The 26,577-nt window shown below is 41.5% G+C and overlaps 1 pseudogene; it reads right to left on the bottom strand.

The window, feature by feature from the left end:
* Positions 1-1,161: 1,161 nt before the first annotated feature.
* LOC101608484 overlaps positions 1,162-26,577 on the bottom strand; it is a 137,410-nt pseudogene continuing 111,994 nt past the window's right edge.

Below are 26,577 nucleotides of genomic sequence, written 5' to 3' on the forward strand. Positions count from 1 at the left end.
TTGCAGAGGTGGGCTGTCACACTGGCATTTTACATGGGTGCTGGGAATCAAAACTCACGTCTTTTATGCTTGTGTGCCAAGTCTTTACACTTCTTTTTTCAGTCTTCCCAGCCCCGTTTTGTCCTAATTAACACATTCAACGTGCATATTCTTGTTTCTGGTGATATTTCCATACATATATGAGCTTTGATCTTGTCCAACTAGCCTTTTTCTACCCTTTCCCCTGTACTCTGCACATTCTTCTCAATCTCTAATAATCACTGTGGTGGTTTGATTTAGGTGTGCCCCATAAACTTAGGTGTTCTGAATGCTGGGTTCTCAGCTGGTGGAGATTTGGGAACTAACGCCTCTTGGAGGAAGTGTATTATTAGAGATGGGCTTATGGGTGTTATAGCCAGTTTCCCCTTGCCAGTGTTTGGCACATGCTCCCGTTCCTGTTGTCCACCTGATGTTGGCCAGGGGGTGATGGCCACCCTCTGCTCATGCCATCATTTTCCCCTGCCATTGTGGAGCTTCCCTGTCAAGTCTGTAAGCCAAAATAAACTTTTTTTTTTCCACAAGCTGCTCTTTGTTGGGTGATTTCTACCAGCAATGCCAACCTGACTGTAAGAATCACAAGTCAGCTTTTTGGCTAATGGGTTTTAATTGCCACAGGTTTAAATGTCTCTTGACTTGTATGTTTTCCCCAATGTTCTGTAAATTCTGTGAGAGCAAAACTGAGTCCTCTCTGTTCTTTTGGGCTTTCACAGGTAGGGGTGACTTGGCTGTGAAAGGAAGATATTATATTTCTCAATTTTGCTTGTTGCTGACTTTAATTTAGGACAAGTGTTCATTTAGTCTTGGCATTTACTTCTGGTCATTATTTTACTCTTCCCTTTACAGGTACGCTTTCTTTATGGAATATCAATTGAGCCTGGCGATTTTGTTTGTTTATTTTGAGACAGGATCCTGCTATGTAGCCCAGGATCACCATGAACTTGTGACAATCTCCTGCTTCAGTCTCTGGAATGCTGGGACAAGAAGTGTGTACCACTTTCTTGGAGGAGAATAAGGAAAATATGGAACCCAAGGAACTGCAGTGAGAGCACAGATCACAGGATACGGTGAGCAGATGGGGAGCGCAGGGTGCTCTTCTGAGCTGGAGAAGGAATGGTCTGGTGGTTAAGACAAAACGAGTCCACAGTCATCAGTGGTGATCATCTTGCTTGTCTTGCCGTTCCTGGACCCAAGGCATTTCATTTCTTCCACAATGATCATGCCTTCTTCCACCTTCCCAAAGATCACATGCTTGCCATCTATCCACTCCATCTTGGCAGTGCAGATGAAAAACTGGGAACCATTTGTGTTTGGGCCAACATTTTCCATAATCAAGATCCCAGGACCTGCATGATTCAGGGTGAAGTTTTCATCACCCTCAACTTTCTCCCCATAGATGGGCTTGCCCACCAGAATCATTAAGACATGTGAAGTCACCACCCTGGCACATGAATCCTGGAATAATTCTGTGAAAGCACGACTGCTTATAACCAAATCCTTTCTCTCCAGGGCTCAGAGCACGAAAGTTTTCTGCTGTCTTTGGAACTTGTCTGAAAACAGCTTGGAGGAGAAGTGGTCTAAGGGCCTACCAACTTTGGTATATCAAAGAAATGGTGGGGTTGACCATGGCTGAGAGAAACCAGTGACTGAGGACAGTGGCACCTGCAAAGCTTGTTTCTATTTCTCAAGACAGGGTTTCTCTATGTAGCTTTGGTTGATCTTGAACTTGCTATGCAGCACAAGGTGGCCTTGAAGCCTTGATGCTTCAGCTGAATTTTGTAAACATTTGTTCTCATGGTGTCATCTCCCATGCTTAAACAACTGTGGCTCTCCAAATTTTTTAAGTAAGTTTTTGTTGTTGTTGTTGTTTATTAATTTATTTGAGAGTGACAGGCAGAGAGAGAGAGAGGGAGAGAGAGAGAGAGAGAATGGGCGCGCCAGGGCTTCCAGCCTCTGCAAACGAACTCCAGACGCGTGCACCCCCTTGTGCATCTGGCTAACGTGGGACCTGGGGAATCGAGCCTTGAACCAGGGTTCTTAGGTTTCACAGGCAAGTGCCATCTCACCATCCCTCTCCAAATATTTATCATAGTTAAGTACAGGTCAGACAACAGAGGACCTGAATAGTTGTGATATCACTGTCCTGAACTTTCCTTGTTTTCATTGTCTACACATTTAATGTGTATAATAAGGGGTCTGATGTGGTATGTTCATACATTCATACAACTTTGATTATATTTTACAACACTTCCGCCTGAGTGCGGAGATTACAAGCGTATGCCACCATGGCTGGCAGGAGTCTGTGGTTCTAATTGGGTCGTTTTGAGTAAGAAAGCACAAATGTGGATTGAGACCTTTAGTTTGCTTCTCCTAGAAACAGGTAGAGAATTTGAGGCTGCAGAGGCTAATAGAGTAGAATCATAAATGTGTGTGTGTGTGTGTATGAGTGTGCCATTTGTGTGTCTAGATGTATTGTTCTGCCAGACCCTCTGATGGGTTAGCTTTGCTTGAAATTAATGATTGTGACTTTTTCTGATCGAACACTTGCTGAGCTCTGCTTTCTTTGCTGGAGAATGACCTATGTGTGTCAAAACGGCATGTTTCAGAAATTGAAAAGTAGTGAATTCTAGAAGGTTGCCTCTAGATATCTGGACACTATTGTAGCCCCAGTCATTTGACTGAAATGATGTTTTCAATTTTGTTGAGTGTGGTTGTGTGTACGTATGCATGATTAGCACTTGACCAAAATGCTTTAGAAGAGTGTGGCAGAGATTAAGTAAATGAACTTGCAGAATATAGAAAGGTAAACCAGAGCATACCTTATAGTCAGTTTGTAGAGATCTTGAATTATTTTGCATTTATGAAATTTTTCTTTTTGCATACCATACCTTTGTTCCATCTCCCTGCATCTCCATTGGGTTCTTCTTTGGAGGGATGCTATACAAACTTTTCTGACTCTTTGATTTCTATCACAGACTGAAAGATAATTGGGGAAGTGTTCTTCTCTTATTGCTTAATGCAGTGCAGTACCCCGTGCACCTGAGGCAGCCATGGCTCCCTTTGTCTAACAAAATGGGTAATGCATTTCAACAGGGATAGTGGGTTTCTGCCCAGATGCAGACAGATGAAGAAGCCAAGGAAGTCTGAAGGATGCTTCTTCCACCTCCTCCCTGCCCTTCCTAGCATTGTGTCCACATACCCACAGGCAGCAGCTTAGCAAGCACCATGCAACATGGCTTACTGAGAAGTCACAAAACAAACCGACATGCCATGTGCATTTCTTGAAAAGCTGATCTGGTAGTGAGGGCCTGGGTCTTTGGCCAGAATTTCACTGACTGCTCAGCTCCTTAAACAACTTCTTCTTTCTTCAGTTTTCCATCTGGGCTTTAGCTTGTTTCTTGTTTTATCAAATGAAACAGCTGACTTGACTTGTGGGTGACCTCTGGAAATAATTTAATTCATGCACTGGGGACTAAGTAGTTAAGACAGGCAGCAAATGAAAATTCCCCTCTTACTGTCCATCCCAGACATATGTGTTCTTCAGTACTCACCATGGCTTGGAGGTTGGGGAGAATTCATGCATTATTTGTCCTTTTGATGTTCCAACCCACTTTGGAGGTCAAAGCTATAAATGTCATTGAGATGTGGACATCAACCTTTGGACCATCAGGAGAGAATGTGAATTTTTTTTTTTTTTGTGGTTTTTAAAGGTAGGGTCTCACTATGGTCCAGGCTGACCTGGAATAACTATGTAATCTCATGGTGGCCTTGAACTCACAGTGATCCTCCTACCTCTGCCTCCCGAATGCTGGGATTAAAGGCGTGTGCCACCATGCCCAGCTGAGAATGTGAACTTTTATAAATTGAGATATTCTGAAACAGAGAGAAATAGGGTCATTCAGATATCCATTTAGCCTGCAGTTTGAGATAGAGAAGGAATATGAAAGGAAACTAACATTAATTTAATGCTCAATTAATGTCAGCACACTTTGGTGAATTAGCATATTTAATTTTCACAATAAAGTTGCTATCCATCTGTTTTACAGATGAGGAAGGTGAGAATTAGAGAGATATAATAGTGTGCTTAAGCTTGTGCACATGGTAAGAGACAGAAAGAAACTCAACATAGGCTGATATCAAACATCACTGCAGTTACATAATTTTTAAATAATTGCAGAAGAAAGCCCAACAAATACGTTTTTCCTGTGGACAAACTTTCTCACTTTAGCACAACAGTGTCTTTTCTCCTGTTCTGCCTGCTTTTCAAAAAGCCTTTATTGGGCTGGAGAGATTGCTTAGTGGTTAAGGCATTTGCCTGGAAAGCCAAAGTGTCCTGGTTCGACTCTCCAGAACCCACGTAAGCCAGATGTACAAGGTGACACATGCATCTGGAGTTCATTTGCAGTGGCTAGAAGCCCTGGCATGCCCATTCTCTCCCTCTCTCTTTCCCTCTCTCTCTCTCTCTCTCTCTCTCCCTCTCCCTCTCCCTCTCTCTCTTTCTCACTGCCTTTTTCTCTCTCTCAAATAAGTAAATAAAGTATATATTTTTTAAAAAGCCTCTATTACTGCTCAGGAACTCTAAGGAAATTTCTCTTGAGTCCTAGAGCCCTGGCCTCTCTGTGAGATGTGTGTAGAACTAGCAAGGGTGCCTTTATACAGCATTAGGAAGGAGAATTATTTTTAAAACCAGGAGTGTGAGGGCGAGGTTGAGGGATCAAGCTCACCATTGCTTTTCCAGCCATTTGGAATCAGCTTGTATATTTAAGTTGGACCATGAATCATCATGAATAAATGACAGCCCATCCATGAACCACCCATAGTCATTCTCTACCTGGGAAATACAGTGTTAGGAATGAAATGTGACTCCTTCAAAGCAGACATGTTGATGACCTTAACATCCAGGATCACAGCATGTGACTATTTGGGAAAAGGGACCTTTCCAGAGGTAATGAGGGTAAAATGAGGTCATAAAGGTTGACTTCCATCCACTATGACTGGCGTCCTTTCTGAAGTAGAGATTAGGATATACACAAGTGTATCCAGAGGGAAGATCATGGCAGGTACACCAAGAAGGTGACATCTACAAGTCAAGAAAAGAGACATTAGGAGAAACCAAGCTACCAATGCTTTGGCCTTGGCCTTTTAGCCTCCAAAACTGTAAAAAAATTCATTGATATGCTTAAAGATACCCAGTCTATAATATTCCATCATGGTAGCTCAAGAAAGCTAGGAAAACTGTTGCTATAGTTAGAACCCATGAGCAACCTAACCATGTCATTGGTGAGATAGATCATATACATCTCTAGCTCTACATCTCTTTATGTACCTATGCCTATATCTGCATGTATAGCATTGATTATAAGATTCAAGCAAGGAGAACTTTTTATCAGGGTTGTAAAGGCCTGATAATTGAGACAGTGGGTAAATACACCTGGGAGGGTTTTAGAAGAGTTAAGATTGAGCACATTCTTTTTAGATCTTGATAATACTGCTTATTAGCTTTTCATGAGAAAAGATAAGGGTTATTCTCTTTAAAATCTCCTTTTCACACACCAGTAGGCTGAATCATCAGAAGTTGGGAAAACTTTTTTGATGTTTACAGCAGCAGTTGTGGAAATAATTTTATGCCTCAGATTCTGTGATTTATTTCCATTATGAGTATATTTAGAATGTATTTCGAGGCTTTCAAAAATGGGAGTGCTGTGGTTTCAGGATTATTTCTTATTAAACCTCACTTCCCTCACTGTTGGCTGCACTTCAGTGCTGGCTGAATTCTGCACTATGGGGGCTGTGTCAGTATCAGATGTGCTGTTGAATGATAATAATTAGAATAATTATATATTTAACAAAGATGGAACTAGGTTTCAATTCTGTTCAACTGAACTTGATGTTTGACTTCACTGACTCAGGTTTAGCATCTTGAAGGTAATTTTGATAAGTACCTTGTTATCTCTGAACACTGGGCAACAATCATGCTTTAAAAGGCATTTGGATCCTTGAATAAAGGTGCTTCGAATGCAAACTGTTATTTTTATCTGACTATCTGTTTTATAGGCTCACATCTGGAATAGGAAGAAACTTCCACATACTATCAGTTCAAGATTGACTCTCAGATAAGAACTATCCAAGCACGGTAGACAAGATGGCTGGGGAGAACCCAGAGTGATTGCCACTTGCCTATAATCCCAGCACTTGGGAGATAGACAGGAGGATCACACGTTCTGGCTTGGGCCACGTAGTTAGTCTAAGGCTAACCCAGGCTACATAATAAGACCTTACTCAAATTTTTTTGTTTGTTTTGATTTTGAGGCAAGCCTAACAGACTGGCTTGTTTTTCATGTGAGAGTGAGTGGAAGAGTATGAGAGAGGCGGGGGGGGGGGGGGGAGGAAGAATAGGCACGCCAGGGCTTCCAGTCACTGCAATTGAGCGCCAGGTGGGTGCACCACCTGTGTGCATGTGCAATCTCGCACACTTGTATCACTTTATGCATCTGGCTTATGTTTGGATCTGAAGAGTTGAACATGGGTCCTTAGGCTTTGCAGGCACGTGCCTTAACTGCTAAGCCATTTCTCCAGCCTGCTGAGAACTGGAATTCTCCATGACCGTATTGCTGCCTCTGTGAACTACAGTTACACCTTTCTCTCACAGAACCTGAGATTTGAAAGACAAGTAGCTCCTGCCACCCTGCCACACATCCTAACGTCCACTCATTCTCTTTCCCTCAAGCTTGTTAATTCTGATTCACGGGTGCTTCCAAGAGAAACTGAATGAATCATTTACCAAGAAGGAAACACTAACTTCTTTGATTCTTCAGTATTGACTTAGAATCTACTTTCATATGACTTAACACCTGGCTAAAAAATGAACAAGCGAGAGATGAGAAAAGCAGTTCTATAGCAAATCCCATGGAAAAAAATCAGAGTCACTAAAAATATATGGAGGACAAGGTCAGATCCCAAGGAAAATATGAAATGCAACTAGTTTTTGACCTCCATGAACTTATTGAGGAGGAAAGGTGTGCCAATACTTTATGAGGCAAATGAGGTGTGTAGCAGACAGCTTCAGGTTCACTGAGATGAACTTCCAGACCAGGCACAATTACGGAGGAAGGGATATTTATTGAAGCTTACAGATCCAGGGGAAGTTCCATAATGGCAGAAGAAGCTGGCCTGCCTTCACAGGCCCAAGCAGCCTTCACAGGCCCAAGCAGAGAGAGAGAGAACCACAAGCCAAAAAGCCAAAAGCCACAGCACACTCAGGAACTCCAGCTAGGCACACTTTGCATATCTTTAGATTGAAATCTGAAACCTACCACCACACCTTAAGTTCCACCCAGTGACATTGCCTCCAACCAGGTGGCTGTAGATGCAAACTACAAACAATAAAGAACTTAATATATTGGGGGCCATCTATTCTATTCAAACCACCACAGTGACCTATGGCTGTTCACAGAGCACTGCTTCCCTTCCATCATCAGAATATGTAGACTGTTTCCCTTGTCACTGAAGAGAAGTCTCATAATGTGTGCTGGCCATAGAGGGGGCATTTTGCCTCAGGAAGGGTAGCCAGAATCAATGTCATCTCTTTAAGGAAGCTACATCTGGTACATGGCCTATCACAGTGGACATTGTTTAACTCCTAGCTACCTCCAGGATCACATCTGGTACATGGTTTATCACAGTGGACATTGTTTAACTCCTAGCTACCTCCAGGATCACATCTGGTACATGGCCTATTGCAGTGGACATTGTTTAACTCCTAGCTACCTCCAGGACCACATCTGGTACATGGTTTATCGCAGTGGACATTGTTTAACTCCTAGCCACCTCCAGGACCACAAACTAGTCCCAACAGACTTGGATATGATGGGCTCAGATTCTTAGCCCCAGAACTCTGACATCTTTTCCTTCTCTACTCCCCTCAAAACTCCTCACAGTCTGGAAATATCTTCTTACAGAACTCTAAAATGCACAATTGAGGACACCTTTGTTCTGGGAAAATGGAATTGCCTTCGTATTCTCCTGAGGATGACTACACTGATGGTGACTGCTATTTCAACAACTACCAATGTGCCCTAAAAGAAAAAAAAGAAAATGAAAAACTCAAACATAAAAATAGTTGGTTACATAAGCAAACAAGGATGTGTGGAGCAACAGCAAAATGAAAAACACACGTGTCCCTTATTCTAGTTACCTTCTATAGTGAGGTTCATAAAGTCATTGTTCTCATGTTACTGACCAGGAAGCTGAAGCTTACAGGAGTTGAACACCTTGCTCAAAATTGGACATTTAATTGAGTGAACATTGCATCTCGTTTTAATTTCCCAGGGCAGTGCCCCTTGTAATGTACACAGCTGCTTGTGGATCCAAAGAGGATGCACTTTCTGTGAGTTGGAATGTTCTGGATGTGGGTTTATGAAGTGGAGTTACTGAACCTTGTTCTTGACTGAATTATAGGCTTTGGCTAGACAGTGAAAGAAGTCAAAGCTATTCCTGGACCTGGGAGATTTGCATGACTAAAACCACAGGTTGGGGAAGCACAAGGTGTATTTGGAAGACGATGCATGTGCAGACAGTGTTGGCTGGAGAGGAGGGTTCATTCATATCATGAAATGGCACCCCGCCAAAGAAAGGGGAACAATGAGGACAGCTTCTGCCATTGTTGTGATTGGGGACTTTGAGGCATCTCTGCTGAATGAGGACAAACACTGCTGACCTTCCCTCACAGGCAGGCTGGGGCTCTGAATCCTCAGTGTCTGGGAAGTGGCGTGCTCCATTATCTGAGGCATGATATTATACCCACCAGCTATTTTGTGCAGTTGGATTTTTGTTCCTTTGAAAGAGTCTCTCAGTGTGAGCTCACAACAAGGGGCATGCTGGCAGTTTTTCTGTATTGCCAGAAACGAGGGTCTGAATTTCTTCCAGTGCCTCCTGCTCTAAAGCACCTCTTATGATTAATTAACCTTTTGTGGAGTAACTAGGACATCTGTGTGGGATGAGATGTACTTTGGTCAGACTTCAGTTTTCAGTTGTTCAGCAAGAGGATAATTAATTACAAAGAGCTGCATCTGAGCAGAAGATTGCTGGAGGAAGTCCAAATGAAGCAAAACATCTAATTACCAATGAGCAGGAAGATTTTTATTTTATTGTTGCTGTTGTAGAGTGAATAAAATGCTTAATGCAATATAAATAAGAGATAGTAACAACTTAAGATGCTTTGACTGAATGCTTAATGGGATAAAATTTGGGGTGGTACTTTTTTGTGGGGAGATAAGGTAATGAACTCACTGTAACCAGATACTTTGGAAACAGAGGCCAACTTAGTGTGTAAAAATAAATACACATTCTCCTTTGACATAACTGTTGTGTTGACTTTAACTAGGGTACATTGAGAATCACCTGGCAATTATTAGCACTGAAATGACAGTAACTATCTCTTATCCAGAGAAGAAGGTTGGGTTAAGATGCAAAGTAAGATATAAAATGCAGGGAGCACAAAGTCAATTTCTTTAACAAAAATAGCTACTGTGATAGAGATGGTTTCCCAAAGCTTTGCATTCTGAGGAGAACTCTCACCAGTATTCAGCCTGTATCTGGATGATACAATTTATGATGCAAATCTCCCCCAGAACCCAAATGTCTGGTTCAGCCAGTACAAATGCCTGGTACAGTCACTTCCTTGACCATGGTGCTAGGGTAGGTTAGTGGGCACGGGGAGAACTGTTCGGTCTCCAACAAAATGATGCCACATTCACTGATCCATTTCTTTAATCATACTGCCTGGTTTACTTTGATGAGTCAATATGCAGCTCTATATGGGTTTAGAAATGTCATCGCACTTGGCATGGTGTTCTGCTTTGCTTATTTCTCCTACAGTATGAGACAGTTGTTATTCCTCTTCTGTTTCCACACACCTTGTGGATTCCATTGCTTCATGTTAATACTTACTGTGTGTCTCTCAGTTCCTATGACTTTCTAGTGTCTGCTGTTTTAGGGAGACAGTTCTCCTTGAGTGTTGGCCTTTCTGTACATACCATGTCCAAAGGAATTGACAACTTTTTTTTCTGGACTATCTGATCATGGATATTTGCGTAGTCAGTAGGTTTGGAAGGGTGAGTGTCACCCTCCAGAGAGGAAGGCAGTTATATCTGCTGGTCTGTTCAATAAAGGTAATATCTCTCTTAGGGGAAAAGACAGGGAATATTTGAAGCAACCCATTATGAAAGATTTTGATTTACCTGTTTTGAAGTTCCACCTACTTATGGCTTCAATATCAAATGTCCTTCATAGCCATCTGGCAAAGGCTTGGTCTCTAGCTCTTGTCACCCTGTCCTTTCCAGTTCCTCTCAGCTTCCTCTCTGCCACGAGGTGAGCTGATTTTCTTTACTCACTGTGTTCCACCATGGTGTTCCTCCTTGTCTCAGACATACAGCCATGGAGCCAGCCAACCATGAATCTGTGAGTCAAAACAAATCCTTCCTGAAGTTGTTTATGTTAGGTATTTTGCCACAGTGACAGATGTCTGACTAATATGCACCACATCACATGTGCATTCGTGTTACTTCTTTGGGACTTGGATAGAGGGGTATAAGGGACACTGAGGCAGATAGGACTGTCATGCTCACTGTGTACATCAAGTCCTTTATCTCTAGCCCATCTTGTTTCTTGTAGCAATCCATTAAATTGTGTAGGGTAAATTGCTAGTTTGCAAATATTAATTTCTGCATTATATGTGTGTGTGTGTGTGTGTGTGTGCACATAGTGTTGTACACATGTGCATGCACATGCTTATGCCCTGTGCATGTCTGTGGAGGCCAGAGGAGAACATCAAGTGGTCTTCCATTACCCATCCATGTGTTTCCTTGAGACAAAGTCTCTTGTTGAACTTGGAGCTGTCATTTTTAGATACACAGACTGGCTGACCTGTGAGCTCCAGTTTTCCAGTTTACATTTTGTATAGGATTTGGATTTTAGGCATGGGTAGCTATGCCTAGCCATTCACGTGGGTGCTGGGAATCAGACTCAGGGCACATCAGGCCCCCTAAAGCCATCATACCTGTATAGAAAATGCTGTTACCTGCTGAGCCATTTCCTAAGCCCCATATACTCACCATTCTTGACATGTATCTCACATTAATACTCCCTGAGGAGACTAGATAAGGTCAGTTAGTTACCAGCCAGGGTGGAAGACACCTGTAGTGCTAAACCACATCACAGGCCAATCAATATGTTACTGATTTTGGACCGAGTGCTTTTTCTTGAGTCATTTAGTATGGCCAAGTTTCCAAAGTCACTCATGAAAAGAAGACTGAGAAAACCCTTTGAGGCTCTCAGAAACAAACATGAAATTCACCTTCTCTAAGGGCTGTCTGGGGAAATGTTACCGAGACATAGTGGTCACCTTAGCTGCCAATGTATTTAGAGGCTTTTGTGACTAAAACTGTATGCGTGCCTCCTGCGGCTCACTAATTCTGTGCTCGAGAGAGAAGTGTTTGGGAGACTATGCGTTTCTGGGTCTGAATGGCTGAGTTGAGGACTGGGTTTGCTGTTGTCAGAAGAACAGCCGTGATGATGGTGTTCATGCTGTCACTGCCAGCTTCAGGCACAGGCTCTGATCAAGTGCCCCAAACCAGTCAGCAAAATCCCTTTTCTTTCTCACTGACTGGTGCAGGGGAATGGCTATGACTTTAGACAACTGCTTGAGAACGTTTTACTTCTTTTTAAAGAACTTTATTTGAGAGATAGATAAATAGATAGAGAGAGAGAAAAGGAGGCAGATATAGAGAGATAATGGGTGCATCAGGGCCTCTAGCCACTGCAAACAAACCCCAGATACATGCACCGCCTTGTGCATCTTATGTGGCTTATGTGGGTCCTGGGAATCAAACTTTGGTCCTTAGGCTTTGCAGGCAAGCACCTAAACCACTAAGCCATCTCTCTCCAGTTTGATTTATTTTTTTGTGGGCAATTTCTACTGAAATGTGAACCCTAGGTGACAGCTTTCATCTTATCACAAGGTGAGAAACATAAAGCTGGCATACACAGAAAAAAGGGCCAAGAGAACAGCAAAGATTGGAGCCAGAGTTCTAACCTAACTTTCCCCAAAGTCTACAGAATTTCTGGGCTCTAATTACATGATTCAGTCAGTTAAACTTGCTGTTAATGGTAGTTTCTTTTTTTTTTTTTAATGCATGAGCAGCACACGTGTGAGTATGTGTGCATGTATGGGTGCATATGTGTATGCATGAAAAATGCATGTGTGCATGTGGAGCCTAGGGGACAACCTTGGGCGTCATCCTTAGAAATGCCATCCACTTTTGTTGTTTGAGTCACGATCTCAAGAGCCAGGAGCTCACTAATCAGAGTTTATTATAGCCAGCAAGGCTGGGGATTCTCCTGTGTCCCCCCCCCCCCCACCAGGATTCTAGGTACGTATCACCACAACTGACATTTTAGCATGAGTGTGGGGGAGCGGGGTCAAACTTGGGTCCTGATGAATGAGAGGGAAGTGCTTTGCTAACTGACCATCACCTCAACTCTGAATTGGACTTTCTCCAAATGTACCTGCAAAAATCATTCCAAGTAGTCCTTTGATCAGTTTTTATATCACCTGTGGTCATTTAAGGGTTCATGTTTTGAACACATGCCTTTCTGAAGCAGGGACAGAGCACGTTAGTCCTGGAGACATCCAATTCCTGTTGGTGTACCTGCTGCACTGTGTGTGCTCATAAACATTTCTACAATTAATCAGTGAATGCTTCCAGAACTTACCTGCTACTTCTTGACTCTGGTCAGGCCTTCTTAATTGTCTAGTAAAGAGTTAAATGAAACTACAAAAAACTGTATTGCTTCCACAAACAATGGCTCCTATCATGTGCTCCACATTCTTGAAGGATGGGTTTGACGTGGGTGATTCAGCATCCAGGCCATCCTGATTAACGAGAGGTTATAATTTTGGTTTGAAGTGTTGATCTTTCATAATCTACAGCACACAGCTTGCGGTGAGAGGAGAGAATAATTTTGCCAAAGTACAGCGCTATTTCCTTCAGGAAACAATCAGGTCTACAACAGTGATTCAGATCTCAGTCCTGTTTCCTCTGAAACAAGACAAAATATTTTCATAATTGAATACTTCCAGATTAAAAAAAAAAACAAGTCCGAGATGTCCACATCCCATGTCTCTCATCCATCTCTCAGAAGTGGAAGGACTAACAGGAATCGTACTCAAAGTGACAGAATAGTGTAGCCTTGCCAACCACGGCTAAGGACATGTTAGAATGACGAAGAGCCCTGGTGGGACCGCAGGTTAACACTCCCAGCTCGCCAGGCCACACGCTTGCTGAGCTCAGGGTTTTCTAGCGCATGTGGAAAAGTCGAAATCGGAATATGTGGGTCAGCACAACTTAATGTGCACTCACTGACAAAAATCTAACCTGAACAGCCCTCGCTGATGCTCAGAACATTCTTTTCCTCTGTTTCAAGTACTCGGTATATCCCTAACACATGAGTATGACTCACAATGTCTCCTGACTCGAGGCAGCAAACCCACAAGTTACAACTAGTAGGTAGGCAGGTTATTATGCAATGGCCTATGTTAACATCTGGGAACAAGCAGAAAGTCTTCTCTCTGGAGAAGGACACCATTTACACCACTAAACCCATGCATAAACCTCAGAATAATAAGCCCCTCAGACCAAGTGGCTAACTTATTTATCAGCCACCCTAAAACCATGGCTATGTGTCACTGTGGAGAGCCAAGAGACTGTTGGAGTTCTAAGAAACAAGGGGGAATCTTTGTCCGGATCAAATTAAAATTCAAAGAAATCCTTCTCCCAAATAAATTCCCCCTTGATTCTCCGATTGGGCTGATTTTCAGTCTTCTTTACATCATGAGTGTAGCTTTAGGCATACAGTTTTTCCCAAAGTCCAGGCTCTCTCTATTCACTTCCCTCAGGAGGAAGTCCCAATAACCTCTTTCCCTGAAGCATCCTGAGAGATGGTCATCTGACTTTTCTTTCCTGGTTAGGAAAACAAATTCTGTCAACCACTTCACTGTGGAATCCTTCCCAGGAGCAAAGTTGTCCATGAAGGTACTTAACTATTTCCACAGTGCTTGAGCTTTTAATGATGGCACTACCAACAGGTGCCCTGATGATGGAACTTTCCATTAGCTGGCATGGCATGGATCTGCCCCAGGGAAACATGTTCCAAATTTTCTCTTTCTGGATGGTCTGCTTCTCCTTTTGTCGTTGTAGAAATTTTCTTTGCTTCATATATGTACATTTCCTTTTCTTTTTTAGAGAGAGAGAGAGAGAGAGAGAGAGATAGATAGAATTAGTGCAACAGGGCCTTAGCCACTGCAATTAAACTTCAGACGCTTCTGCCACCTAGTGGACACGTGTGACCTTGTGCTTCCCTCACCTTTGTGCACCTGGCTAATGTGGGATCTGGAGAGTTGAACGTGGGTTCTTAGGCTTTGCAGGCACTTTATCCACTAAGCCATCTCTCCAGCCCAATATGTGTGCTTTTCTGCAAAGACTATATCCTCGTTACCCTCCTTCATTACACTTACTTTATTATTCTAATGTGTCTTCTTTTTTCTTTTAAGCATGGGTTTATTTTACCCAGCTGGTCACAAGACTCGGAAGCATATCTCTGACTTTTCTGATGGCTTTAAATACCACTTAGTTCACTATGGATGCCAACTAAGTATGCTGCTCCTCCCACTTCAGCCTCCTGGTCCTGGCTTCATTTGCATGAGCTTGCTTTCTCCTAAAATAGCTTGAATTTATTTATTTAGTTAGTTTTGGTTTTTCTAGGCAGGGTCTCAGTGTAGCTCAGGCTGACCTGGAATTCATTCTGTAGTCTCAGGGTGACCTTGAACTCATGGTGATCCTCCTACCTCTGCCTCCCAAGTGCTGGGTTTAAAGGTGTGTGCCACCATGCCCAGCTCTTAAATTTATTTTCCATAATATGTGAATATTTTAGAGACCATCTTCAGGCGTCTGAAGTGCACTGTACCTAAGGATATACTGGAACTATAGTTTATTAGAAAGGCATCTTAGATGCCTGAGCTGTGACCACTTTGTGATAAATGCAGCATTGGTGGGTTTTTCATTTCAATTATAGCTGTGTTGTTAAGGTAGTTAGACTTGGAAGGGATTAACTAAAAATGACTTTCATTTGTCTGTCATAACTGTCCTTCATTATAATTGATCATATTTCTTTCCCTTTTTTGTCCTGCCCCCCACCTTGCTAACAACTTGGGTAGATTTCATATCATATTGGAGGCTGGAGAGATGGTTCAGTGGTAAAAGCACTTGCCTGCAAAGCCTAAGGACCTGAGGTTGATTCACAGGTACCCATGTAATGCCAGATATACAGGGTACTGCATATGTCTGGAGTTTGTTTGCACTGGCTAGAAGCCCTGGTGTGCCCATTCTCTCTCTCTTTCTCTCTCTCTCTCTCTCTCTCTCTCTCTCTCTCTCTCTCTCTCTGCTTGCAAATAAATAAACAAAACATTTCAAAACATATTAACAAACAGGTTCATGTTCAAGTAAATAAATGAATAGAAACTGGTCCCATATAAAAATTCAGTCTCTCCTCTAATCAATGGTCCTTCTTCAATGTGATCCATTCCCCTGTTGCTGTGGTGGACATGAGCCCTTGGAGGTATAGACAGACAGCGAGCATGGCCTGCTTTCTCCCGGGGCTCTACCACATGCCTGTGTAGAAGGAGTTTGGGAGCTTTCCCTCTTCCCAAATTGTGAAAAATAATTTGTGAAGTTGTTTTGGCTCTTTTTTTTTTTTTTTTTTTTGCTTTTTTTAAAATTAAAAAAATTATTGACAACTTCCATGACTGTAAACAATATCCCATGGTATTTCCTTCCCTCCCCCCACTTTCCCCTTTGAAACTCCACTCTCCATCATATCCCCCCCATCAGTCTTTCTTTTATTTTGATGTCATCATCTTCTCCTCCTATTATGATGGTCTTGTGTAGGTAGTATCAGGCACTGTGAGGTCATGGATATCTAGGCTATTTTGTGTCTGGAGGAGCATGTTGTAAGGAGTCCTACCCTTCCTTTGGCTCTTATGTTCTTTCCACAACCTCTTCTGTAATGGACCCTGAGCCATGGAAGGTGTGATAGAGATACTTCAGTGTTGAGCACTCCTCTGTCACTTCTTCTTAGCACCATTGTGTCTTCTGAGTCATCCTAAGGTCACTGCCATCTGAAAAGAGAAGGTTCTCTAATCAAAAGTGAGAGTAGCACTAACATATGGGTATAAACACTAACAGAAGTACTTACTGGGCACTTTGATGAGCATAGTATATACAGCTAGCCAGGCCACAGCAGATGTTATACCCCTAGGGCTCATGACTACCCTTGTTGTAGGTTTTCAGTATCAGGGATGTATTCCCAAATAAGAGGGTGGTTGGTTTCCCCCATAACAGATGTGTCACTATTGCACCTGTTGGCTCATTTTGCCTGGCTGGCCAAATACAAAGCTTGCAGTATCCACTGTTGAGTATCTCCATTGGTGATTTTTCTCTCTCCCATTGAACTGCATGCAACATGGATTTTTCCAGCTTTCTGTCAGCTGGCCTACATGGAGGAGGTTATCAGCTCAGTTCCAGCAGTATCTCTCAGTGACCTTGCAGCCCAAGTGTGTGGCATCTTTAGCAATAGGATCTTACCATATTCATTTTCATTTCTAATCTTGTTAATTTGAGTCTTATTTTTTTCTTTTGATCAATTTGGCCAATGGTTTATCAATCTTGTTTAATGTTTTTAAAGAACCAGTTCTTTATTTCATTAACTACTAAAATTGTTTTTCTTTATTTCCATTCTATTTATGTTTTGATCTTGATAATTTCCTCCCATCTGGTACTTCTGGGCTTGGACTTTTCTTGTCTTTCCAGTGCCTTCAAATGGATTTTCAAGTTATTTATTTGAGATTTCTCTGTTTTTGTAACATAGACATTTACTACTATAAACTTCCCTCTTAGAACTGCCTTCAATGTGTCCCCTAAGTTTTGGTATGTTGTGTTTTCATTGTCATTCAGCTCAATAAATTTATTGATTTCCTTTCTGATTACTTCAAAAAGCCTTTCATTGTTTAATAGTGAGTTCTTCAGTCTTTAGGAGTTGGTGTGTCTTTTGTTGTTACTGTTGTTGTTTACTTCTACTTTTAATGCACTGTAGTTGGATATAATGCAGTTAATTATGGCAGTTTTTCTGAATTTGTGGAGACATGCTTTATGCCCTAACATATGGTCTATTTTGGAGAAGGTTCTGTGTGCTTCTGAGACGAATGTGTATTCAGTAGTTTTAGGGTGGAATGTTCTATAAATGTCTATTAAGTCCATTTGATATATAGCATTGTGTAGCTCTATTGTTGGTATTAAAATCTCCTACTATACTGTATTGGGATTTATATATATTATGCTGTTCAGTAAATTTTGCTTCATAAAATTAGGTGCCCCTGTGTTTGGTGCATATAAGTTTATGATTGTAATATCTTCTTGTTGAATTGTTCCTTTAATGACTATGAAATGCCTTCTTTATCTCTTTTGATTACTTTTGGTTTAAAGTCAATTTTGTCAGAAATCAGGACAGCTACTACTTGTTTCATTTTTGCATTTGCTTGGAAAGTCTTTTCACCGTAAGGTGGTGTTTATCTTTAATTTTAAGGTAGGCTTCCTGTAGACATAAAATGGATGGATACAGCTTTCTGATTCAGCCTGTTAACATCTATCTTTTGATTGGGGAGTTGAGTCATTAATGTTCAGAGTTATAATAATGAGGTGTGAGTTAATCCTTTTCATGTTGAAGGTTTTATGGAGTTTGGATTAGTCTTGGTCTTTGCATGTTTTATGTCTACTCTAGTTCTGATTGTTTCTTTTTTTCTCTCTTCATGTGCATGTTGGTTTATCTCCCAAGTATAAAGTATTCCATGCAATATTCCCTGTAAGGCTGGCTTGGTGTTCATGAAATAATAAAGCTTTTTTATATCATAAGAGTTTTTCTTTTACTTTCTTTATTTTTATTTTGAAATATTTTATTTGAGAGAGAAAGAGGCAGATAGAGAGAGAATGGATGTGCCAAGGCCTCTAGCCACTTCAAATAAACGCTAGATGCATGTGCTGCTTTGCACATCTGGCTTGCATGGGTCCTGGGGAATTGTATTTGGGCCCTTTGGCTTTGCAGGCAAACACCTTAACCTCTAAGCCATCTCTCCAGCCCTCACTTTCTATTATGAGGGATAATTTTTCTGGGTATAGCAGTTTGGATGGCAGCCATGGTCTTTTAGCTTTTGAAATACCACATTACAAGCTCTTCTGGCTTTAAAAATTTCCGTTGAAATGTTGGGTGTAATTCTGATATGCTTACTTCTGTATGTAATGAGCTGTTTTCTCTTGCAGCTCTTAATAGTCTTTGTTTTCTGTGTGTAGTATTTTGATTAGTATGTGGCATGGGGTGTCTCTTCTCTGGTCCTGTCTATTTGATATTCTGCGCACCTCCTGTACCTGGGTTGGTCTCTCTTTTGTAAGGTTGGGAAGTTTTTCTACAATAATGTTTTTGAACATATTCTCTATGCCCTTAGAGTTTATTTCTTTCCCTTTCTGTATGCCTATGATTCAAATATTTGTTCTTTTTTGTTGTTTATTTTTATTTACTTATTTGAGAGCGACAGATAGAGAAAAAGGCAGAGAGAGAGAGAGAGGGTGCGCCAGGGCCTCCAGCCACTGCTGATGAATTCCAGATGCATGTGCCCCCTTGTGCATCTGGCTAACATGGGTCCTGGGGAATCAAGCCTCGAACCAGGGTCCTTAGGCTTCACAGGCAAGCGCTTAACCGCTAAGCCATCTCTCCAGCCCCAAATATTTGTTCTTTTTAAGGTGTCCCAAAGTTTACACATTTTTTTTTTGAACTTGACAGTGTTTTTGGAGTAATGATCTAATTCTTCTGTCTTATCCTCACGTTCTGAAATTCTGTCCCCTATGTGGCCTATTCTGTTGGTGAGGTTTTCATGGGAGCTTTTTAAAGAGGGTTATTGCATTTCTATTTTATGTTATGTTTTTCTTCAGCATTTCCACCTCTTGCTTGAATTCCATTTTCATTTCTTGATTTGACCTTTTTGTTGTCTCTTGGAATGCTTTCCTTCATTTCAATATGTCCTTGTTGACCTTGTTCCATTGGCCTATGAGCTCATTTATTTGTTGATTTATTCACTTTGAGTTCATTAAGCTAGTCTATGGAGTACTGCTTCCTGATTCTCTTTGGTTTCCTTCAGGTATCAACTGAGTTGTTTTGGTTGATTATCTTTCATTTCATTGATCCATCCTTTGAATTCATTTTACTGTTCTTTTTTCTCCAATTCACTGAGCCATCTTTTGATTTGAAATTCAAATTCTTTCTGCTGATTTTCTTCCATTTCCTTCAGCCATCCTTGGGCTTCCTGTTTGATTACTCTTTGTCCAGTTTTTTTTCCAATCTACCAGTGGTTTGTTCATTGTCTCATTAAGTTTGTTTAAAATGCTTGTCGAGGTTTCATTTTGAGCTTCTGTGTCTTGGGTTTCCTCTAAGCTTTCATTGTGGACTTCAGTTGTGGGACTAGTTAGTCTTGGTGGGGAACCCTCTGCTGGGTTTTGGGTGTTGCTTGCTTTGCCTTGTGGTCTGCCCATCTCAAGATCAGTTGTCTCACTGAGGATGCAGCAATAGCAGCTCACGTGTAGCCTGTGTTGGGTGACCTGGTCTAAATTGTTCAAGATGGGCATGGGATTGAAGACACTGGATTGGGAGCGCTTGAGCCTGAAGAGGGTGTGCACTTTGTGTGTGCCACTTCCCAGCAAATCTGGGTAGGGCCTTGGGCGGGCCTGGCTTGCCTTGAGACCAAGGTGGGTACTGATCTTCCAGATCTATTTCCTGTTTAGCTTTCTGGAGTGAGATCAGCTCCAAGCTTCTCTAGGAGGCTGGAGCTGGTACTCAGATGCCTCTGCTTCAGCCCTTCTTCAGGAAAAAAAAAAAATGGGAGGGGGGGTCTTGCAAGGTGGGTGAAAGACATAGAATCTGATTGGCTGTCTGCTCACTGCTGACCTTGTCCTGGCTTATTTCCCACACAGGCAGTCACTGTGGAATGAGTCTAGCCCTGGCGAGGAACCTAGACACTCAGCCTGGCCTCAGAGTGGCATCATGAGCCCTTCTCCCCTCTGACCTTCTTCTGGTTTGTTCTTCTCCAGGCAGGTGCAATGGAATGAAGTCTAACCCAGGCCAGCAACTCAGGGGCTCAGTCCCATCTTCCAGGGGTGCACAGCCCTTGGCAAGGTCTCCTGTTCACCACTGTATTCACCACTAGCTGGCTGGCAAATTTCTAGGAGATTCTGCTGTCTCAGCATCACTTATCAGTACAGGCACACTGGAATTTCAAACAGTAACTACCAGGTGTGGTTTAAATTTCTTTTTTTGTATTTTATTTGAGAAAGAGAGAGAGAGAGAGAAAGAGGCATACACAGACACATAGAAAGAGAGAGAGAGAAAATAGGCACCTCAGAGTTTCTGGCCTCTGCAAATGAATTCTAGATGCACACACGACCTTGTGCATTTGTTTTACATGGGTGCTGAGGAATTAAACCTAGGTCTTCAGTCTTTGTAGGCAAGCACCTTAACCACTGAGCCATCTTTCCAGCCCCTGTGTGCTCTGGGGATCTTGGACGTGGGTAGCAAGAGCTTTGCCCACGGAGCCGTCTCCCAGAACCACATTCTTTTTTTTTTTTTTTTAAGATCTTTGACTTTATTCATTCTGCTTATTTCTAATCTTGGATTCTTTTTAAAATATTTTCATTTATTTATTTGAGAGAGAGAGAAAGAAGTTTGATTCCCCAATACCCACAGAAAGCCAGGTGTAAAAAGTGGCACATGCATCTGGATTTTGTTTGCAGTGGCTAGAGACCTTGGCATGCCCATTCTTTCTCTCCCTCTCTTTCACCTTGCAAATAAATAAACAATTAAATATATATATTCTGAATATAAATGACATAATTATATGCTGCCCTGAAGTTGTAAACAAAAGAACATTTTGGATCAGCCTTTGGGACCTGCTGAAAGTCTGTCAAACACATTTTGTCAACCACTCTAAGCCCATCTCTCCTTCCATCCTATTCAGATAAGGAATGTGGGAGACAAAAGTCACTCTGGAAGCAGGTGTTTGGAGAGCTATGTATCAAAACCTTCCTATCCATTTTCATTCTACAAAAACTGAGGAGTCAAGAGAGTGCACGGCAGAGAGCTTGCCTATTCTCTCCTAGTGACTGGGGGACTCAGCGTCTGTGACAAGGCTGACTAGAGCTCCCTTGAGGACAGAGAGAGGTGTGAAGGCTGTAGTGGGGAAAGTCAGCATTTGCAGACTTTGGTAGCGTGAAAGTGTGACATTTCCAGGACAGAACCACATTCTTATTACATTGCAATTTTCTTTATTTCCCAGCCTGTCTTTGTAAATCGTCTTGCCTTGAAAGATAATTTTCTATGCCTAGAATATTCTACTCTTTCTTCTCTGCCTGATGAACTTCTACTCATCTTTCAGGACCCAGGTCACAGATCACTTCAGAAGACTCTACTGAGCATGTGGACATTGGCAGGAGTTCAATGTTGTGTTTGCAGTCTTGCGTACAGGCTGTCTGGATAGATACCAAGGATTGGGGTGAGTGTGGATGGTCCCTTTTGCTGTAGATTCAATGATGACATATAAACATTACATAAATACAAAATTCTATTATTTCCTTTTATAGTATGTCAATAAAACTATTTATTGGCAGTCTGAACATAGACTCCAGGTCAAAGTATATAATACTGAAAGATGTTAAGAAAAAACACAGCTTGCAATAAGAGCTCTACAAATTCAGTGAAGGAAATAAAAACATCATAAACTAACTCCAAGAGCGACTTCCTCAACAATAAAATGTGATCAAGGATGCAACAGTAAAATCAGATACTATTGCGTGCTAATTATAAGGTATATGAAATTTTAGCCTGCTGTGAAAGTCTCTAGTGAAATGGGAGTAGAATAATGCTAAGTTCCTGCTGCTGCACTTCCTGATAAGAAGATAGCCTCTTTCATAAATGTGGTTGGCCAGCCTTAAAAAAATTAGTCACTGAATCGATTTGCATGCAGAGAAAGCTACTTCTTTCTCCTTTAGTCTGCCTGTCACAACTCACTCACCAGTTTCAGAGCATTCTGTGTTCTGGGTGTTGTGCTCAGTGTTGTAGATTACAAAGAAGTAGCAAAAGGTGTTTCCTGTTTCCTGGCCTCAAGGGGCTTCCAGTCTGTCCCCTGATTTTTTAAAAAATTTCATCTATGATCCCCCTTTTAGCCTTATACCCATTCTTCAAATAATTAGTGACAATTTTATACTGTAATAATTTATTTTGATCATAACCCCCTCCCTTTACCATCTCTTGTCTCCCCTCCACCTCTCCTTACTACTGAATATCTGATTATTTCTACCTTGTCTTTCTTTTACTTTGACATTCTTTTTGTTTGTTTGTTTGTTTGCTTGCTTTTTTCCAAGGCAGAGTCTTGCTCTAGCCTAGGCTGAACTGTAACCAATTCACCATGTAGTATCAGGCTGGCCTCGAACTCACAGCAATCCTACTACCTTGGCCTCCTGAGTGCTGAGATTAAAGGCATGTGCCACCACGTCGAGACATTTTTTTTTTTTTTTTTTTTTTTTTTACTCTACCACCCATGATAGGCCAAATATTGTGGAGGTCTTCTGCAGGTAGCAGCAGTCACTGTGAGGTCATGAATGTAATAGCCACTTCATGTCCAGAAGGCATATCACATGGCTCACACATTCTCTTCTGCTCTCTCTTTTGCAGTATTCCTAAACCTTGGAGAGGCTGATAAACTCACGGAGTGCTGAGAACTCAATAGTTGCCCATTCTCAGCACTTTGATGAATTTTGAGTCTCACCAACTACAAGAAGTCAGAGCAGGATGATGAATCTGTAGGCATAGACACAGTACTTAGAATACTTTAGATATTTAGTTAAACAACAGTAGTAGCTTCCCTCCTAGGGCCTTTCCAAAGTTTTGGTTTTTGTTTTTTAATTTGATTTTCAATACCAGGCATAAATTCCCTTCTGTGGAGCAGACTTTAAATCCAATCAGAGAGCAGCTGGTTTACCTGTAACTGTCCTGCCAACTATGCACCAGTAGGCACATCTTTCCTGGTTAATCAGCTCCTTCTACCCATTCTTTTCCCACACCCTCTTGCCTCTACCACTAGCACTTGAGTTCTTTCCATTTTTATATCAGGTCATTGAGCCAACACTGCAGTTAGAAATCCCCAGCTCTTGTGGCACACGCCTTTAATCCTAGCACTTGGGAGGCAGAGGTAGGTGGATCGCCATGAGTTCGAGGCCACCCTGAGACTACATAGTGAATTCCAGGTCAGCCTGGGCCAGAGTGAGACCCTACCTCGAAAAACAGGAAAAAGAAAGAAATCCTTAGCTCTTCCCGTACCCCACTCCCAAAGTAGGTGTGATTCATGGGTTTATGTGACCCCATTTTTTTAAAGGTCCTCCATTGTTTTTAAAAAAATATATTTTTATTGACAACTTCTATACTTACAGACAACAAACCATGGTATTTCCCTCCCCTCCTCCGCCTTCCCCTTCATAACTCTGCTCTCCATCGTATCTCCTCCCTCTCTCCATTAGTCTCTCTTTTAATTTGATGTCATCATCATTTCCTCCTATTATGAAGGTCTTGTGTAGTTATTGCTAGGCACTGCGAGGTCTTGGATATCGAGACCAATTTCTCTCTGGACAGTCATGTGTAAAGAGTGGTGCTCTTCTTTAGCTCTTGCATTCTTTCCACCACCTCTTCCACCAAGGACCCTGAGCCTTGGAGGATGTGAGATATTTCAGTGCTGGACACTCCTCCGTCCCTTCTTCTTAGCACTATGTTGTCTTTTGGGTCATCCCAGTGTGACCCCATTTTGTACTAGAGGTTTCATTAGTTCATAAGGTTTAGGACCCACATTTATACTGAATTCATTCCCTCTGTCACCATTTTGTTCCCACATACTCAGGATTCTTAAACTCATGTCCAATTCCCATTTAAATTTTTGTTTTCTTCCAGCTCTCTACTCAGGAGACTCTTTTTTTTTTTCACACATACACATTTTATTTATTTATCTGAAAGACTGATAGACAGAGAGGGGGGGCAGATAGAGAAAATGGGCTCACCAGGGCCCTCCAGCCACTGCAAATGAACTCTAGACGCATGCACCACCTTGTGCATCTGGCTTCACGTGGGTCCTGGGGAATCGAACCTGGGTCCTTTGGACTTTTTACAGACAAGTGTGCCTTAACCGTTGAGCCATCATCACTCCAGCCCAAAGCAGACTTTCTTCTTCTTTTTTTAAAAAATTTTTATTAGCATTTTCCATGATTATAAAAAAATATCCCATGTTAATTCCCTCCCTCCCCACCACTTTCCCCTTTGAAATTCCATTCTCCATCATATTACCTTCCCATCACAATCGTTGTACTTACATATATATATATACAATATCAACCTATTAAGTACCCTCCTCCCTTCCTTTCTCTTCCCTTTATGTCTCCTTTTTAACTTACTGGCCTCTGCTACCAAGTATTTTCCTTCTCAGGCAGAAGCCCAATCATCTGTAGCTAGGAACCACATATGAGAGAGAATATGTGGTGCTTGGCTTTCTGGGCCTGGGTTGCCTCACTTAGTATAATCCTTTCCAGATCCATCCAGTTTTCTGCAAATTTCATAACTTCAGTTTTCTTTACCGCTGAGTAGAACTCCATTGTATAAAGGTGCCACATCTTCATTATCCACTCATCAGTTGAGGGACATCTAGGCTGGTTCCATTTCCCAGCTATTATAAATTGAGCAGCAAAAAGCATGGTTGAGCATGCACTTCTAAGGAAATGAGATGATTCCTTTGGATATATGCCTAGGAGTGCTATAGCTGGGTCATATGGTAGATCAATCTTTAGCTGTTTTAGGAACCTCCACACTGATTTCCACAATGGCTGGACCAGATTGCATTCCCACCAGCAGTGCAAAAGGGTTCCACTTTTTCCACATCCCCGCCAACATTTATGATCATTTGTTTTCATGATGGTGGCCAATCTAACAGGAGTGAGATGGAATCTCAATGTAGTTTTTTTTTTTTTTTTTTTTTTTTTTTCCGAGGTAGTATCTCACTCTGGTCCAGGCTGACGTGGAATTAACTCTGTCATCTCAGGGTGGCCTTGAACTCATGGCAATCCTCCTACCTCTGCCTCCCGAGTGCTGGGATTAAAGGCGTGTGCCACCACACCCGGCTCAATGTAGTTTTAATCTGCATTTCCCTGATGACTAGTGATGTAGAACATTTTTTTAGATGCTCATATGCCATTCGTATTTCTTCCTTTGAGAATGCTCTATTTAGCTCCATAGCCCATTTTTTGATTTCCTTATTATTTAACTTTTTGAGTTCTTTGTATATCCTAGATATTAATCCTCTATCAGATATATAGCTGGCGAAGATTTTTTCCCATTCTGTAGGTTGCCTCTTTGCTTTTTTCACTGTGTACTTTGAAGTGCAAAATCTTTGTAATTTCATGAGGTCCCAGTGGTTAATCTGTGGTTTTATTGCCTGAGCAATTGGGGTTGTATTCAGAAAGTCTTTGCCAAGACCAATATGTTGAAGGGTTTCCCTACTTTTTCCTCTAGCAGTTTCAGAGTTTCCGGTCTGATGTTAAGGTCTTTAATTCATTTGGACGTAATTCTTGTGCATGGTGAGAGAGAAGAATCTATTTTCATCCTTCTACAGATATATATACAGTTTTCCCAACACCATTTGCTGAAGAGGCTGTCTTTTCTCCAATGAGTATTTTTTGGCATTTTTATCAAATATCAGGTGGCTATAGCTACTTGGGCTTACATCTGGGTCCTCTATTCTGTTCCACTGATCTACATGTCTGTTTTTGTGCCAGTACCATGCTGTTTTTGTTACTATGGCTCTGTAGTATAGGTTAAAATCAGGTATGGTGATACCACCATCCTTATTTTTGTTGCTCAATATTATTTTAGATATTCGAGGTTTTTTTGTGATTCCAAATGAATTTTTGGATTGTTTTTTCTATTTCCATAAAGAATGCTTTTGGAATTTTGATAGGGATTGCATTAAATGTGTAGATTGCTTTTGGTAAGATTGCCATTTTCACAATATTGATTCTTCCAATCCAGGAACAGGGGATGTTTCTCCATTTTCTAATGTCTTCTACAATTTCTCGCTTGAGTGTTTTAAAGTTCTCATTGTAGATATTCTTTACTTCATTCGTTAGGTTTATTCCAAGGTACTTTTTTTTTTTTTTTTTGATGCAATTGTGAATGGGAGTGATTCTCTGATTTCATCCTCTGTGTGTTTGTTGTTAGCATATATGAAGGCTACTGATTTCTGTGTATTTATTTTGTATCCTGCTACATGGCTGTAGGTTTTGATCAGCTCTAACAGTTTGC

The sequence above is a fragment of the Jaculus jaculus genome, chromosome 4 (assembly GCF_020740685.1).
Source record: "Jaculus jaculus isolate mJacJac1 chromosome 4, mJacJac1.mat.Y.cur, whole genome shotgun sequence".
Taxonomy (NCBI): Eukaryota; Metazoa; Chordata; class Mammalia; order Rodentia; family Dipodidae; genus Jaculus; species Jaculus jaculus.